The following is a 16,440-nucleotide window of genomic DNA, read 5'->3' as shown; positions in this document are numbered from 1 at the left end:
AACCTGAATCTCATGCAACTGAAACATATTTATGAAATTGATAAATTTCCCACAATATATCATACAAGTTATTGTAATGCCCAAATTACATGATGCCAAGAAGCAATTTATCATGCAAGAATAGAATGCTGAGAGAACGAGTGATTCTTTGCAATTCAGTTTGTAGTTAGTGAGCATCTCCTGTGTGTCAGGTACAGTGGTGGGTGCTGTAGGGGGTAAGGCAGGTGGCTCACAAAAGGGAACCCATGTATGACTCTTCTACCCCCAAGCATACAGTTTTATGGGTAAGGCAAATCCTATACAGGCCAAAGGTTACCTAGCAAAACCTGACAGCTGGGGAAAGTGAGGTAACCATTGCTTTAGAACCAGAAGGGAGACGCTGTTTGCAGTCTTCAGGAAAGCTCCTTGTAGGTAATGGGGTCATTTTGAGCGGCAAAGAAGTGAGAAAGTGCATCAGAAGAGGTGAGAAGAGCTATGATAACTAAGTCAAGGCAACTTGGGAGACATTTTTTTTGTTTTTGTTTTTTAAAGATTTATGAGAGAGAGAGAGAGAGAGGGAGAGGCAGTGTTGGGGGATGGGGCAGAGGGAGTTAGAAACCCTAGCTGACTCCACACTGGGTGCAAAGCCTCAAGCGGGGCTCCATCCTCCAACCTGAGATCAGGATCCTGAGATCACCACCTGAGCCAGCCACTCAACAGACTGTGCTACCCAGGAACCCCTAGAACACAGGTTTGAACTGCAAGTCAAAGAAGTTGAAATCCTTTCAATTTTTTAACATCCTTGATCTCAGAATTTATTTTTTGAGATACAAATGGCCCCGATGGGGGGGAAGCATGGGCTTTGGAAAAAAGAATTTGGATTATCTCAGTCCTGCATTTATTAGCTGTGTGACTATATCAATATATCTAACCTTCCTGAGCCTCCGTTTCCTCCTGTGCGAAGTGAGCATATTTCTCGTTCTACCTAAGTAGCTAATTAAGAGGCTCCAGGGAGGTGAGGGGCCTGACCATGCCTCAAGGCTGCACAGGATTGGTGAATGTAGTGATTTTATGGTAGCATCTGCTTTTTAAGGTCCTACCTCTTACTAGCACCACCCCCCAATTTGAAAAACATGTGTACCCTAAATGGTATACAGAGAAAGCTTTTCCTTGTATAGCAGGTTTTTTTTTTTTTTTTCCTTATTAAATACTTCTGAGTTCTTGGTAATTCTTTTGTAAACCACTTCCTCTTGTTGAAATCTTGAACTAGTCTTGATGTAGAAACTGGCTGTTGGGGCAATGGTTGAATGAGCCAGCTTGTTAAAATTATTGCCTGATCTTCGGAGAATGGTGGTCTCTTCTTGTTCTTTGTCGGAGATCACGACTCCCTTCCAGTCATAAAAACTCACCCTTAAATACTTTTAATTGACCACATCTTGCTGTTCTGTAATTCTAGCTTGCAAAATAAGCTCTCCTAAATATATCATCTGATGACTACTCCAGTTTGTTATGCTTTCAATTTCTTACATCTTGGGTTATTTGAAGATGTTTATATTTACCTAATCCCCCAAACAGCCCCAGGGGAAAGCAGGCTGCCACTAGGCTCCGTGCACACTGTCTGCACTCACGGGCCAGAAGGGGCAAGATTCGCTTCCCTTTGTTTATCACACACATCACTATGTTTTTGACTCAGCTGCACACCCCCTCCTTTGTTATACTCTAATTTGAATCATTGCTACTCTCGATTCCCAAATGCTTGGTTGGTTTTCTTTGCCTCTATGTTCTTTTCTCTTTTCTTCTCATTGGAAAGTCTGATACCTTGACCCTTTTCTATTCTCCAAAAGAAGTTAAAAACTAATATAAACTGATCTTCAGGTTACGTGACTGTACTAGTCCACATGGCTGGGGGATTGGAGGAAGGAGGAAAGGAAGCTGTTATTATAAAACTGTAATATATGCTTAAGAACAAAGGTATAATTTTCGTCTTTTCCTTTTCCTTTGATGCAATGTTCTTAAGGGTTAAAATGTATCTTCCTCTCCTGAGACATTAGATATAAACCCTTGCTTCCTAGTTTTCTTTCCTGGAATACCTGGCTACCAAAGCAGAGGTTGGATTGACCAGCATAGGTTAGGCACCTGTTGCTGTTGAAGGAAGATCTTGTTGGAAGGATTAAAACTTTAACTGTGCTGTGCTGTCTGGGTGGATGTGATCCATCCTTCTCCTTTCCTTCCTCTGCCCTCCCCTTCTTCTCCCCCCCCCCCACCTTTTGCTTTGTGATCCTCTTGAAACCCCTTCTCCCCTGGCCCGGTAGGATCTGGAACTCCAAGATGATGCCTTTCTACCTTATGGTGCTCTGGGCAGGGCTCCTGGCAGCCTCAGATGGAGTGGTCTGCAGCTAGAGGTTTTTCTCTAAGTAATCAGGAAGCTGTAAGCACGATGTAGAATTTGGGAAGTGAATCTGGCAACTGCTTGAGCTGAAGTACTTCCCCTTACTCCCTACAACAAAGAGAGGTTACCTGAAATCGATTCCGACTCTCAGGAGTAAGGATAAAGCACCGTTTAAGGAGGCCACAGTGAGCAGGAGAAGAACCTCAGCTTCCTCAGCGGGACCTGGCGACACAACTTACCTTAGCCTGACTTTCCTCTTACATCAGATGAACAGATGTTATCTTCCTTGCATAGTTGTTATGAGAAGGCAATGAGGTAATTTAAACGAAATGCCAGGTACTTGGGAGGCACCCCAAGTTAGTGGCAGCCATTTGTGGCCCATATATGCTGTTTTGTATGCATGTTATGGACTATGCCTCCTGAACTTTGTTTTTTGGGTTACATTTGTGTGATTGGTGTTTCTGGAACCCTAGGCTGGTGTCTGTGTCCACCTTCCCCAGCAGAAATGAAAAATTCTGGAAGCCTGGAGGGAAGAGAGGCTTGGTGTGCTCATCCTTGTGCTGAAGTGGAGAAGCATAGGGCCCAGGGCCCAACTGCTCAGGCTGGAGCTGGGCTGGCCGGGTTCAAATGCTACTCCACACAGCAGCTAGCTGTGTGACCTTGGACAAGTTATTCTGCCTCCCTGTGCTTCAGTTTCTTTATCTGTAGAATAGGGATAATAGTGTGTACTACCTCAGGGAGAGTTTGGAAGAATTAAAAGAAAAAAAATTCACGAGCATATGACAAAGGCTTAGGACAGTGCCTGACTCAGAGTTTGCTGTTACTAGTCACAACACACATTGGACGCCCCACCACGTGGTGCGCGTTCCCCAAGTGTAAGCTTGTAGACGAGTGGGCAGTAGAGCTTCCCCTGTCCCTGTGCTCTCTGGGGCCCCAAATAAAGGTGCGAACTGCACATGCTGATAAGAGATATGGGTACTGAGTACAATTCAGGGTCCTGATCGTGGAGGAGCATTCCTCGGTGGTGGGACCCTGACTGGGGCCCTGCATGCAGGGTCTTCATTCAGCACCATGTGCCTCAAAACATTCATTATCCACTTCATCAGTGTCGTAGACTGTCACCTGCAAATGGCTGCTGCACGCCTTCAGACGGGGCATTCAGGGCTCTGTCAGAGGTATCCTATTTCTCCAGATCTTGGCCCTCCCACACATTGCACCCCTCCCCTCATGTCCCTTCTACACTTGGTGAATTCTTACTTGCCCTTCAAGTCTCAGCCCAGTCACAATTTCTCCTAAGAAGCCTCTACTGGCCTCCAGCGAGCTTCCTCAGGACCCTCCACTTCCCTCGCAGTGGGCACCCCAGGGGTCCTGGCCATATCCCTTTTGGCAGTCACTTCTGTGGAGACAGGGCTGTGTCCAACGTGCTGTGCTATGTTTGTAACTCCTGGCTTCTGGCATGATAGATTCTAAAAATATGTTTCACAAATGATACATGGAACACTAGAAAGTGCTATGGGACGTAAGCAGTTTCTAAGAGGTGTTCTCCTCGCACTCCATAAGGTCACCATGCCAGGGGGGTGGGGGTGAGGGATACATGAGAACACAGCTTTAATGGGAACATGTTCATGCATTTTACAACTACAGAAAAAAACAAGTAGGCAGGTTCATGACACCTGATTTAGAAACTCCTCCTATTATATGTAGTGTTAGCCCCAAACCTCAGGGTTCAGTTTAGAATAGAATTTGGAGATAAAAATTGAATGGGAGATTCAGCACAGATAAATCACAGAACAAGGACTGATTAAATATTGTACATTTTTTTTTCTCAAAGCTACTTTGTAACAACTGTTCTTTGTCTATTTATTGATGGTCCATCTAAAGGAAGCAAGCTGGGGAAGTTTAACCTGTCGTATTTTTAGAAGAACTTAAGTGAACTCTAACAACTCTTGGAGAGTTATGACAACGTCCAGGACATTTTTTTTTTTTTTTTGGTCTTTGTTGGGCATATGATATATTACTGTCTGCTGGTCTCAGTGTCTTTTAAGGAATTCTGCAGATTAAGTTCCAGGCTATGATGGGAGACTTGTTCTAAAACAATCATCAGCCAGCTTGAAACAACAATTAAAAATATTTCTAAGTTTGCTAAGAGTGTTGTTCACAATGCCTCCTGTGTGTCCTAGAATTGTTTCCATGAGGACAGGCTCTTGTTGTGCATGACACCCGGTAGGGGTGTCATAGCAGGTTGAGTGGTCTGCCTGAAAATTAAAAAAAAAGAAAGAAAGAAAAAGAAAACCCTTGATGATCTTTGATTCTGTGCTTAAAATGCCTTTTATACCCCCAAAGAATTTATATCTTCCCAGAGAAAATGTAAACTGCAGTAAAAAGACATGTATATCAAATAGGAAAACATGCTGGGGCTTTGAAGCCATTGTGAGACCTTACACAACTGTACATAGTTTTACCATTTTAATAAATTACATGATATTTTGTTCTTATAAACAAAACTCCCAATTCTGGTTTTTCTTTCTTAACTGGAGGAAACTTGAAAAAGAAGGACTATTTTTGCTTTGGGACTGGATTTATTTTTAGCTTATTTGTTGATTTGGGGGCATATTGCAAGCCTGTTTTGGGAGAGAAAGGCCCTGAAATCTGCAGGGTGAGGCTTTCCATTCTGCCTCTGGCACTGGTCAGGCACACATACTGGGGCAAGTCAGCTGCCCACCTGATGGGCAGTTTCCTCATCTGAAAAGCAAGTATGATGTATTTACCTCGCATGGTTGATGTCAGCATCCAGCACATTCTGGGCAACAAGAATTTTAAAATCTGACTTAAAGTTGCTTTTTTACATCCATATCTGTAGAAAGAAAACTGGGCTTGAGCCATAAACCCAGAGTTTATGGTTCTGCTACTTCTTAGGTTTGAACAATTTAACTCAGAAATGGAACGTTGATCCAGAAGGATTTTGGAGGATCATCCGATCCAGCTCCTTTGACTTACAAATGACAAAACAGATCCAGAAAAATGACAGGCCATGCATTGGGTCAGGGAGTACCCTGTCCCAGGGTTTTTCAGCCTGGGTGTCCTGCCTTCGGTAAAGAGCTATGCAGATTTGTCATGGTATAATATTTTTTTTTCAGTGTCTACCTAATTTGATGATTTGAATGCCAAAAAAAAAAAAAAAGCTGCTTTAGATCAAAAGAGAAAAATGGCAACAATGACTGATCAAGACAGATTTATAGAGCGAAGAGCCTTAGAGTTCAGGTGTAGCTCAAAAAAGAGGCTGAAAGGGGTGAGTATCAGCTTGGACTTACACATGGATACACAATGCTAGAGTTCCTGATTCCCCATATTTTCTTTCACATGACACCTGCCTCAGTTTTATGGGAAACAGAAAGGCACATATACCTTATGTTGTTGAAAACCTTCACAGTGACTGGCACCATACTTAGTACCCCATAGGTTTCTCCAGATCCTTCTAAATAATAGGGACAGTGATTTACCAGAATTTTCAGTAAATTGTCAAATGGAATTTATAAACTGAACACACCTGTGTAATCAGCGCTCTGATACAGAAATAGGACATTATCAGCATTCCAGAAGCATCCTGTATTCCTCCACCAAATACTACTTCTATCCTCACTTCTAACAGCATACATTTGTTTTTTTCCCCCCTGTTTTTATATTTCAAGTATAAATGGAATAGAACAGTACATACTCATTTGTGTCTGGCTTCTTTTGGGGAATATTTTGGTGTTGGCTTTGATCCATAAGAAGTAGGATTCCAAATTGGGGGCCTTTAGTGGAGAAAGTCTTCTGTGTACTGCAGCTTCATTGTCATGATGGAAAGCTGGTATCAACATAGCAGTTGATTAGTAAGAGTGTGTAGGTGTAATGGAGTTGAATCTTGTCCTTATTGCCAAGATTTCTGTACCTTAAGTGATTCATTTTACACTAAATTATAATTTTAGTTAGGCCAATTGATGTAAGTAGTACAAAATTGAGGAAAGTGAAAAATAAAACTCTCTCTTGTGTGTTTCCCTTGAATTCATTACTTCTAAACAAATTTTTGTGGTTGTATGAATTTTCTAAGTAATCCAAGTAAATAGCAGCTCTTAAGTAAGGATGGATCTCAGATGATTCTTAGTTATCTGTGTATTCCTACCGTCTAACTGAATGTCTGGCACATGGTAGGGATTCAATAAATGATGGCTGCTAGAATAAATCTATAAATGAAAGATTAAGCCAGTGAAAACAAGATGAGAAACAAAGCATCATAACTTTCTTATTCTGGAGAGTATGTATCATCAAAGGAAAGAGTAGCGTTAAGAGCCGTAACATTCCTTAAAAATATTGGAAGGCGGTTTTGGAAGTAGTTTTGCCTTTGGTATCTTGGAATCAAACAATTGTAACTCTAGTCCCCATGGTGGCAGAGACTGCTGAGAATCTTCCAGGGCCCCTTTTCCTCTGCTTGTCTTGGTAATGGGATTCCTGAGTATTAGCAAGGTACACAGATACTCAGCAAGACATGGTATTTCATAGCATCCTTTGTAGCTGCAAAACTAAATTCTTGCCAGTGGGGTGTCATCCGAAGTGATGTAGCACCTTCTGGATATTACTTTTAAAAAACATTTACTCTGGCTGGGAAATGATAATAGGACAGCTAAAAAAAAGGAGCCCAGAGAGGAAAGTCACATATTGGTAGCAGAGTCTTCCTGCTTGCCTCTGCACTGTTAGGTGAGAGAGAAACAAACTTCTGTGTTATGAAGACATTGTATTTGAGGGGATCTTTTTTTTTTTTTTAAAAAGACCTTAGCATGTACCCTAATTAATATAAAAATTGGTACCAGAAATTGGTGTTACCATAACAAAAACCTAAAGTTTGTGGCTTTGAATAGTGACAGGCAAAACGTGACACTGGCACAATATTTTAGCTAGGAAAATCAGTAACACTTGTTATTCTGTGGCATATTGTTTGCTAAAGTAGTCACCTACTATAACCTGGCTTATATCTAGAAGATGAGCCATGCTCCTAATGACCTTTAACTCAAGGAGAAGAGCTCAGAACATAGGTTATGTTGGCTAGCTCTCACTTCTGTTTATAGTGTATTATAAGAGGAAAGGGAAGGTGTGCAAGCATTAATCAGTAAGCAGAGACAGAAAGGAGTAGAGCTCTGATAGTAGAGACTTTCTCATTTATGGTTTGTAATCTAATGTGACTCAGAACTTAGAAGTTTGGGCCACACAAGGTTGGAAAAATCTGTCTGCATCCCCAAATAGCTGCAGGTAAATTTGATGATGAAGGTCTTTCTCATGAGCTTTCTGTTAAGTGTTCTGCTTGGCCAGACAATGGAAGTCAGCCCAGAGCAAAGATTGAATTAAAGACATTGCCTTCCCAACAGTTTCAGATGGCTTTCACCAAAGGTAGCCAACATTAAGTTGAAAAAGAGAGGAAAAGGCTGAGCCTAAAGGCCAGTAAATCAAAGAGGAGACTTGGCTCAAGAGCTGTGACCGGAGAGATCTTTGGCTCTTGTTACTTTCACAAGGAAGCCAATAGATTGGAATCTTACTTCAGGGTGGGGGTGAATGTGGTCTATCCGCAGGAAGAAGAATGTGTGCACGGATACTGCGCAGTGGTAAACATGGCAGAGACTGGTAAGTTACCCTGATAACCGTTTTTCTTTCTCTCTTTTTCTAAGAGGATATCTTCACCACCACCCACCCCTTCCCTCCCCAAGTATTAGCAGGGTACACAGTTATCTACCTAGTAACTATATTCCTTCACCCTTCTTTGTGATTAGGTATTGATTGTGACTCATTTCTAGCCAATGGCTTGTGAAAGAGAGTTTTTATGTGGTTGAAAATCATTGGGTATTTGCTCTCTCTCCATCTCCTGGCTTTCCTATTGGCTGAGAAATAATATAAAAACAGAAGCTTCTCTGGGCCCTAGAGATAAGCTGCATATTGATGACAAGAGAGCCAGCCAGCCTGTGTGATATCACCCACTTCTGAACTGTTATGTGGAAGGAAACTTTGGTTTTATTTAAACCACTCTATTTTTTTTTTAAGATTTTATTTATTTATTCATGAGAGATACAGAGAGAGAGAGAGAGGCAGAGACATAGGCAGAGGGAGAAACAGGCTCCTTGAAGGTAGCCCAATGTGGGACTCGATCCTAGGACCCCAGGATCATGCCCTGAGCTGAAGGCAGAAGCTCAACCACCAAGCCACTCAGGCGCCCCTAAACCACTCTATTTTTGAGGAGTCTCTGTTTCAGCAGCTTAACACTTAGGTTTTTGCACACTGTCAGGTTCGATACAAGAAAAAGCAACAGCTTTAAGTATTCTAAACAGGAAGGGATTTAACACAGAGGACGAGGCATTATGAAAGCATTAGAAGGGTTGAAGAAGCAGATTCTAGGTTGTCCCAAAGTTGTCCAGGAATGGCTCTAAAACTTGACATAACTGGCCCACCGGGGGGGCTCCTACCTCTGAGATCAGCAGTGGAACTAGGCCAGGACCAAGAACCTGCTGCCATCACCACAGTTTCGAACACCAGCGTGGCTATGGGATGGGCCCTGTAGCCTGGTGCCAAGGAGGTGTCATTTCCTTGCCCACAGAAATAGTCAAGAAGGGATAGGAAAGGAGTGTCTGCCTCAGTTCTACCTTCTATATCTCCATGTCTTACTTGTGTGTAACCACCTTTTGGGACCCAATTTACTTCCAGAGCCCTAGCTTCAAGGATATCTGGGAGATGTCGTTTTTGTCTTTGTAAAATTCCAATGAGAATGAATGAAAACTGAGTGAACGAATCCGCAGTCCTAGCACTTAGGTATCTCATCTGTAAAATGGAGATGCTATGTTACCTATCTCAAAGGTTTATTAGGAGAATTAGATGAGGATTTGTGTATGTGAAGTACATATCTATGTCTGACACATATTAAAAACTCAACAAATTATAGCTATTATATTGGCTAGGGATTGATAAGGATGACTTTTTCTGTATAATAATATAAAAGTAGCCACCTCTCTATTATTAAAAAAGCTAGATGCTTCCTGAACATACATTTTCTTTAGTGAATGCTCCTGAAAGTGAGAATACTCCATGGTTTGACAATAGGGTGAGGAGTAAGGCTGGCAGGGTATAGGGGTCCAATTATTTTTAGACCATCTTCATGATCCAACATTCTATTTTAGAGCAGTGAGCATCTATCAAAGGGTTTTATTTGGGAGAGGCATTATCAGACTCCAGACTCATTATCAGAGTTTAGGAAGTTCTCTCTGGTGGAACAGAGAATGCATTAGAGGAGGTAAGAGGAAGGATAGTCAGTGGGCAGTTGCAGTAATGTAGGCATGTGATGGTAGCAGCTCAGGCTATTAGAGTGGTGCCACTGGCAAGGGAGATGAGCAACTTGGGGGGTGTCCTCAGCAAGACTTGGTGATTACTACCTCCAGAATCCTGCCAGGAGAATTTTAGGGTAATAGAATAAATTTGTGTTTTCAGTTAATATATGCAAAATGAGTGTAGGTACTATTGTATGCTTATTACCTGGTGTGAATTAAAAACCTGATTCTGATTCATATAATTAAATAAGAGGAAAGGAAGATGCTATCATCTTCTTTGGTTTACAAGTATGAAGGAAGCAAGTATCATATAAGATTTTCTATAAATTGGGCCCAAAGTTATCCAACAGTTATTTCGTGGCTGAGTGTGAAAGACATTCAAAGGATAATTACGCTGCACTATTAAATCTTAGTGACCAGAATTCTGGTCAATTGCTTTATGTTATGTGAGCAGACATTGGAATGATATAGACATTTACTCAGGCTATCCTAATGAGATAGTAACCAGATCCCTCACACAGGGAAGTCTTGGATGGCTGCAGAGAATGGTCTAGCTGTACATGCTGAAGATAGTTGTGCTAGACTGCCATTTCATTAATTCGTTTGGATCTTCAGTCAAAAATAATGATCCATTCTTATGATTTGTTAAAAAAAAGAGTAGATTATAAAGTACGGTATGCCCTGTTTTAAAATCAGTGATGTCTGGTGTAGTTATAGGACATTGCAAAACTGAAGGGATAGACATCAGGTCAAATGAAAAGAAGCTGTTCAATTGTCTAGCGAAGAGTTCTCGTCAGCTCTGTTCTCACATCACTGGTGGCACATGCCAGTGCTGCTGGTATCATTCCAGGTAAAAGGTCAGTCACATTGCAACCTCCTTACGGTGGAGTGTTTCCTGTGCAGTCTAAAAATACCGGGGAGAAAGGAGGCTCAGTTGATGGGGTAAGAGCAAACTATTTCATTCTGAGGAGAGGGCACACTTTGTCCACTAACTGTGGACCACTCAAAGAAATTAAGTCATTTAAACAACTTCCAACCTGTGATTCAATTAAAAAAGTAGCTATTGGAACTAGTACTAGTAGCCTAGTCAGATGTTCCTGTTTCTTTTTCTTCCCCTCAAATCATCGGAGTTAGTTTTCATCCTCCCAATCCTTCTTGAATCCAGTGAAAAAAGAATAAATCAGAATAATTATAGCTTTTTGAATTAGTGTCTTTGAACTGTTGCAATTTTTAGAAATTTAATTTCTAGAGATATCATATATCTGTTAGGTTATCAATAATTTTACCAATTTGATTCATTTACTGAATACTTCTTGAATACCTGTTATGTGTTGGGCTCTCTTGAGCAGCCATAGTTTTTCAAGTATATACTCTACTGAAGACAAGTTTTCCTGAATCTTCACAGTTCCCACGTCACACATTATGGAAATTGACTGTTGCCCAGCTAGAAAAAATGAGTTACCACGTGATGAAACTAGGGTCACTTGACTGGCGTTTCATGGATGAGCCAGATGAACTGTTTACCAACCCATCCATCTTCCTTAGCTCATTTTTTCCCCTTAGGTCATTTCCATGTCATCCTTACATGACTTAGAATAATGTAAAGTAACTACAAGATCTAAAATGTCATTTTAAACAGGTATTCTTTAAAAAAAAGTGGTGATTTTATGTCTTACCATCTCTAAAAAAGATGCAGGTTTATTTTTAATTTATTTTTTTAGATTTTATTTTTAAGTAATCTCTACACCCAATATGGGACTCAAACCCTAAGACCAAGAATCACATGCTCTACAGACTAAGCCAGCCAGGTGCACCTAAGGATGTAGATTTAGATTGGATTCTTTAAAAGAATGCAGAAGGAAACAGGAGATAAAATGAAAAAAAAATAAGGCAAGCTCTTTTAAAAAATTTCCAGCTTTTTGTTTATTAAAATTCTTAAGGAATCTATTTCCAGCTTTAAAATCATGCAAAGAACATAAAAGAGTGGGATGCCTGGGTGGCTCAGCGGTTGAGAGTCTGGCTTTTGCTCAGGGCATGATCCTGGAGTCCTGAGATCGAGTCCCACATCGGGCTCCCTGCATGGAGCCTGCCTCTGCTGTTCTCTCTCTGTATCTCTCATGAATAAATAAATAAAATCTTAAAAAAAAAAAAAAGGGGGATGGATGACAAGTAGGAAAATTCAGAAGTCTGGGTCAGAGTTGCTTAAATAATATGCTAAAAAAGCAGGCAACTGTTTTTGTTTTTTTTTTTTTCCTGTAGCCTTAACATTCACAGCAAATATCTTTAAATTTTGCTTTTCTGATTCAATGAATTTTTTTCCATATTTATATTTTATTTTTCTTTTCAGTTGTAAAGGAATGCATGTCTCTTGTCATAATCTAAAAAAACGCATCAATCATATAGACTAGGAAACAACAAGATTATGCTCCCAACCCTCATACAAACCTTTTTCCACCAGTTCCACCTGGGAAGTAATTGCTGTTCATAGTTTGGTATCTTTCTCTGAATTTAAAGTAATTCTATTTTTAAAATACTACTACATTCTGAGAAGAGAATCTTGTATATCCCCATCCTGTGTTAGTGAGGAAGACCGTGCAGATGGATGAAAGAACAGAAAGTAAAGGTAAATTTATATCGGATTAAATGAAATCTCAAAACACTGTTTCTGAGATTAGTTTTAGAATTTTCTCCTAGTCTGTTATAGACTGAATTGTGCCTCTCCTACCTGCCCCCCTCCCCCACACCCCTTGCCTAATTCATATGCTGAAGCCCTAACTCCCAAGGTGAAACTGTATTTGGAGAAGGGCCTAGAAGGAGGTGTTAAGAAGAAATGAGGTCATACAGGCCCTGATAGGATAGGATTAGGGTCCTCATGAGAATAGACACCAGAGTGCCCTGCCTCTCCCTTCCCAGGCACAAAGAATAGATCACGTAAGATGATCTTACGAGGCAAGATGGCAGCTGCTGGCGAGCCAGGAAGAGAGGTCTCACCAGACACTGACCATGCTGGCACCCTGATCTTGGTCTACTGATTAAGCTACCCAGTGTATGGTGTTTATGGTAGCCTGAGCTGACTACCCTGTCTTGTTTAGGTGGGGTAGAATTAGGACAGAGCCTCCATCAGCAGGTAGCAAAGGAAAGTAATACATAGGAGCTGAGTACAGTCCTGAGAGAAGGAGACCAGTGTGTAAGAGGAGGAAGAAGAGGACTGGTCCCAAAGAGGGTACACCAAGTTTGAGAGGCAAGTTCAGGAGAAATAGATGCTGTTAGGAAAAAGACATCTGAAGATTTCCACCAAAGAGACTTCTACCTTTCTGAAGGGCTGTTGCCAAGATGATCAGAATTCTTATCCTTCTTGACTTGTCATGGCAAAGATAGTGCATTATTCCAGAATGAAAGGGCCTCAGTCATCTCTAATTATATCTTAAAGTTAAGAACATAAAATATTTGTACCCAAGCCCTCTGCTTGCTCAATTTCCAGAGCCTTATTCTCCACGGGAAAAGGACTTGGACATCTTCCAAGTCAACCCTTTCTGTGCAGAGCCTCACCCCAGCAACACTGCAGTGGGTGGAGAGGGATGAGGTGCACCTACACAGCATAGTTGAAAAGGGTTATCAGAAGTATGGGACTGCCTTATATTTTAAGTTAGTCTGGTGATATTTTCCCATTAAAAAAATTTAAAAATATTTCTAGACGATTAGAATTCCATTTCTCATTTTAAAAAGTGATGTGAAACAAAAATGACAACACATAATGATATCTTGTTCAGGCACAAAGGAACTCCAATTAATTTCCAGGAGAAATAAATTTGTTTTCATGTTCTTTTTAAGATGAAAAATTATCATCTGAATGGAGCTTTTAAGTCAATTAACATACTTTTGATAATCACTTTATTCAAAAATCTTTTATGTTTTATTCATTTGACATATGTAAGCTCATTTTTTGTTTTTTATTAATTTGCAAAATGTTTTTGTATTTTTAACTTATTAAAAAATTGAGTTTTAGCTGTTCTAGAATTTCAATGTTTTCCAGTGTGTTTATTTCCATTTTTGTTAATGCTGTTTCACTTACTTTTGTATTTCCCTTTGGATGATTCTTTTGTTATTTCCCTTACATGAAATTTAATGGATGTTTAATTTAATTCTTGTCTCACTTTTATTCCTACTAACAAAGAAACTATATTTTTGAAAAAAAAAAACTAATAGAAATAAAATGTCTCATTAGGATAATGTTTTAACTCTTCTAAATGCCTTCTTATCTTCTCATTTGATCCTCAGATCCACCCCTGAAGTTGGAGTTTATAATTATTATTTATCTCTGCATGTCAGATGGATAAACCAAGAGGTCAATAAGTTAATTAAATGATTTATTTAAGATAGAATAGCTAATCAGTAACAAAGTAAGTCTCAAATTTCAAAAGTGAAATACTGTCATACTAATGTAGAAAGTCTACTTTGGGAAGGCTAGCCAAAATTATGATGAATATATATTTTTGATCGAAAGGTATTCTTATCCAGTTGTAAGCCTTTACCACCCACATGCTAACAATTGCCACATTTCTCTTTCTGCCCTGACTTCTCCCTTGAGATCCAGGCTTGTAAGTCCAAGTGGTTATTGAAACTCCCTTTGAGTGCCTCATAGGCATCACATAGGAACAGTACCAAACTGAGTTTCATTGCTATTCCTAACATGTTCTTTCTGTAGTTACCCATAACAGTAAATGGCAACTTGGTTCTTCCAGTTGCTTAAGATACCAATCTTGGGGTTCCTATTGCCTCTTCCCTTTCTTTCATGCCCTTCATCACATTCAGCAGCAAATTTGTTGGTTTTACCTTCAAGACATGTCCAGAATATGACACTGTTGTACACTGGGATCCTGGGAAACTGATGCAGAAAACTACCAGCATGTAGGAATTTATTAGGGAGTGTTCTCAGGGTTGCTCATCTGTGAATGGGAGGGAATGGGAGCAGGGCTGGACGCGGGAGAGATGATTTTTGGCTCAGACTAGAGTGGTGCCCAGAGAACTGGGAGAGGTAGAAAGAATCAAGATATATGTGTGAGAGCTAATGGTGGGTTGGGTGTGGGATCGAGGGAAAGCAAGGAACCACAGGGACTAAGTTTTGGGTTCGAGCAATAGGATGAAGGGTGATTTGATAGAAGAGCTGGAGACTATGCATGTAAATGTATGTTAGTAGTATATTATAGATAACATTTATTTTAATAAAAATAAGAATTAAAAAAATAAGAATTAGTATATATTTGTTGTAGTTCCAGATATTGAGGTCTCTTATGGAACTTAAAAAATTGGTGGACATAATTAGATACATTTCTCCAGATATGGAGGCTAGTAAAAATAGAATCTAACTGTCTAGATCTCACATATAGTAACTGCTTGACTTCCTTGCTTCACCTCAGACCCAGTTCACACTTCTACATTAACGGAACTACTCTGTGGAAAATTTGTCTAAACAGTGTGGATTAGCCATATTAAACATTTCAGACATATTTACATTCCAAGATTCACACTTCTCACTAAGCTCTGTCCCTCTTAAGGGTGTGGAGAGTGAATACAAACACCCTTTTACATTAGGTTCTGAGAACTATGCAGGTCATTGTACACCTGGAAGAAAGAAATGAACTCTGTTTGCTATTATCTATGAAGAGTCTTATGAACAGGAGCAGAAATTGATATAATTCACCAGAGGAACCTTCCTGTCCACTTCCTCTGATTTTTCTCATTCCATGCTTGCACATGGTCTCTGTGACTCATAGACATGGGAAGGATGTAATATGAAAGTGTGGTCCTAATGGACTCTGTATTATGTCCCAATCTTGACTCAACAGATTAATGTTTATTGCAAGGCTGTACCAGAAGCTTTGCTTGAGAGTTCTGAGCACCAAAGTCTTTTCTGTGAGAGCTATCCAGTATGCATAACACCGTTGCAAGTGTTCTCAAAAACAGGTCAATGTTTGGGCTCTATGTTGATTTTTTTCCCTCAGGATTTGAGAGAGTGTCATGAGCCATACTCTTTTGATCTTTGGCTCTTTCGCTGAATTCTTAATTCAATTTGTAATAGATGTTAACAGCACCAGAAGAGTGACCTGACTAGGAGGGCTATTATACACAGGTTTGTGTTGCCAAGGTAGGCGGTGCAGTCCATTTCCCTGATGGTTTTGGCACAGTCCTTCCTGGCACTTCAGAGATGGGCAATGCGATGTCATGTCCACTCTTGTGCCTGCCCATACCTCAAGGTGGTTTGGGTGGACACAAAATAAAATATGGTGAGGGAGCTCCAATGCATTGTGCAGAACATGGGATAGCAAATCATACACCTCAATTTCTTATCCATAGAGATTTGCAAAGGAAACGTTTTGCCAAAGGAAACTAATTGAATTTCAGTCTCATGAAGATTTCCATCCATCGGTAAGGTATTTATTAATTTCTTGCCCAATGTAAGCATTTAACAAAGTATAATAAAATGAAACTGAGCATAAAAACCTTTTATGAGATTTCACACAGTATTTATTTAGGTTTGGGTATGATCTTTTGAAGGACTCTAACCATTTTGAAGGGAGCCATTATTTCTTCTTATTTTTATATACACATAAGTCCATTTTCAGAGTCTCTTTTGCCTGTGAGTTGAGAGAGATGGGGCTCATGGGAGACTGTGGGTTCTGGCTTTCTGGATCCTTTGCAACCTTCATTTATCTTGGGTAGTTTTACATTCAA

General features: G+C 40.1%; 2 long non-coding RNA genes across 5 annotated transcripts in view; one reads left to right on the top strand and one right to left on the bottom strand.

Moving 5' to 3' along the window:
- LOC118352532 (uncharacterized) overlaps nt 1-16,440 on the bottom strand; it is a 57,515-nt gene that overhangs the window by 21,835 nt on the left and 19,240 nt on the right. Inside the window, exons 2-3 of one of the 2 annotated variants that reach the window (XR_007406398.1) lie at nt 6,084-6,215; nt 4,170-4,623 (exon numbers count right to left, since the gene is read on the bottom strand). This is a non-coding gene — a long non-coding RNA (uncharacterized LOC118352532). Of the gene's footprint in view, nt 1-4,169; nt 4,624-6,083; nt 6,216-16,440 lie in introns of those variants that run through there. The other variant, XR_007406399.1, reaches the window with a different exon arrangement.
- The window catches only part of LOC112678224 (uncharacterized), a 51,019-nt gene continuing 42,093 nt past the window's right edge, over nt 7,515-16,440 (top strand). The window contains exons 1-4 of one of the 3 annotated variants that reach the window (XR_007406397.1): nt 7,515-7,651; nt 7,969-8,020; nt 12,290-12,331; nt 13,987-16,134. This is a non-coding gene — a long non-coding RNA (uncharacterized LOC112678224). Of the gene's footprint in view, nt 7,652-7,968; nt 8,021-8,049; nt 12,332-13,986; nt 16,135-16,440 lie in introns of those variants that run through there. The other 2 variants (XR_003147439.3, XR_007406396.1) reach the window with 2 other exon arrangements.

The sequence above is a fragment of the Canis lupus genome, chromosome 27 (genome assembly GCF_003254725.2).
Source record: "Canis lupus dingo isolate Sandy chromosome 27, ASM325472v2, whole genome shotgun sequence".
Classification (NCBI taxonomy): domain Eukaryota; kingdom Metazoa; phylum Chordata; class Mammalia; order Carnivora; family Canidae; genus Canis; species Canis lupus.
The sequence above is the reverse complement of the archived record's forward strand: the minus strand, read 5'-3'. Positions and strand labels throughout refer to the sequence as shown.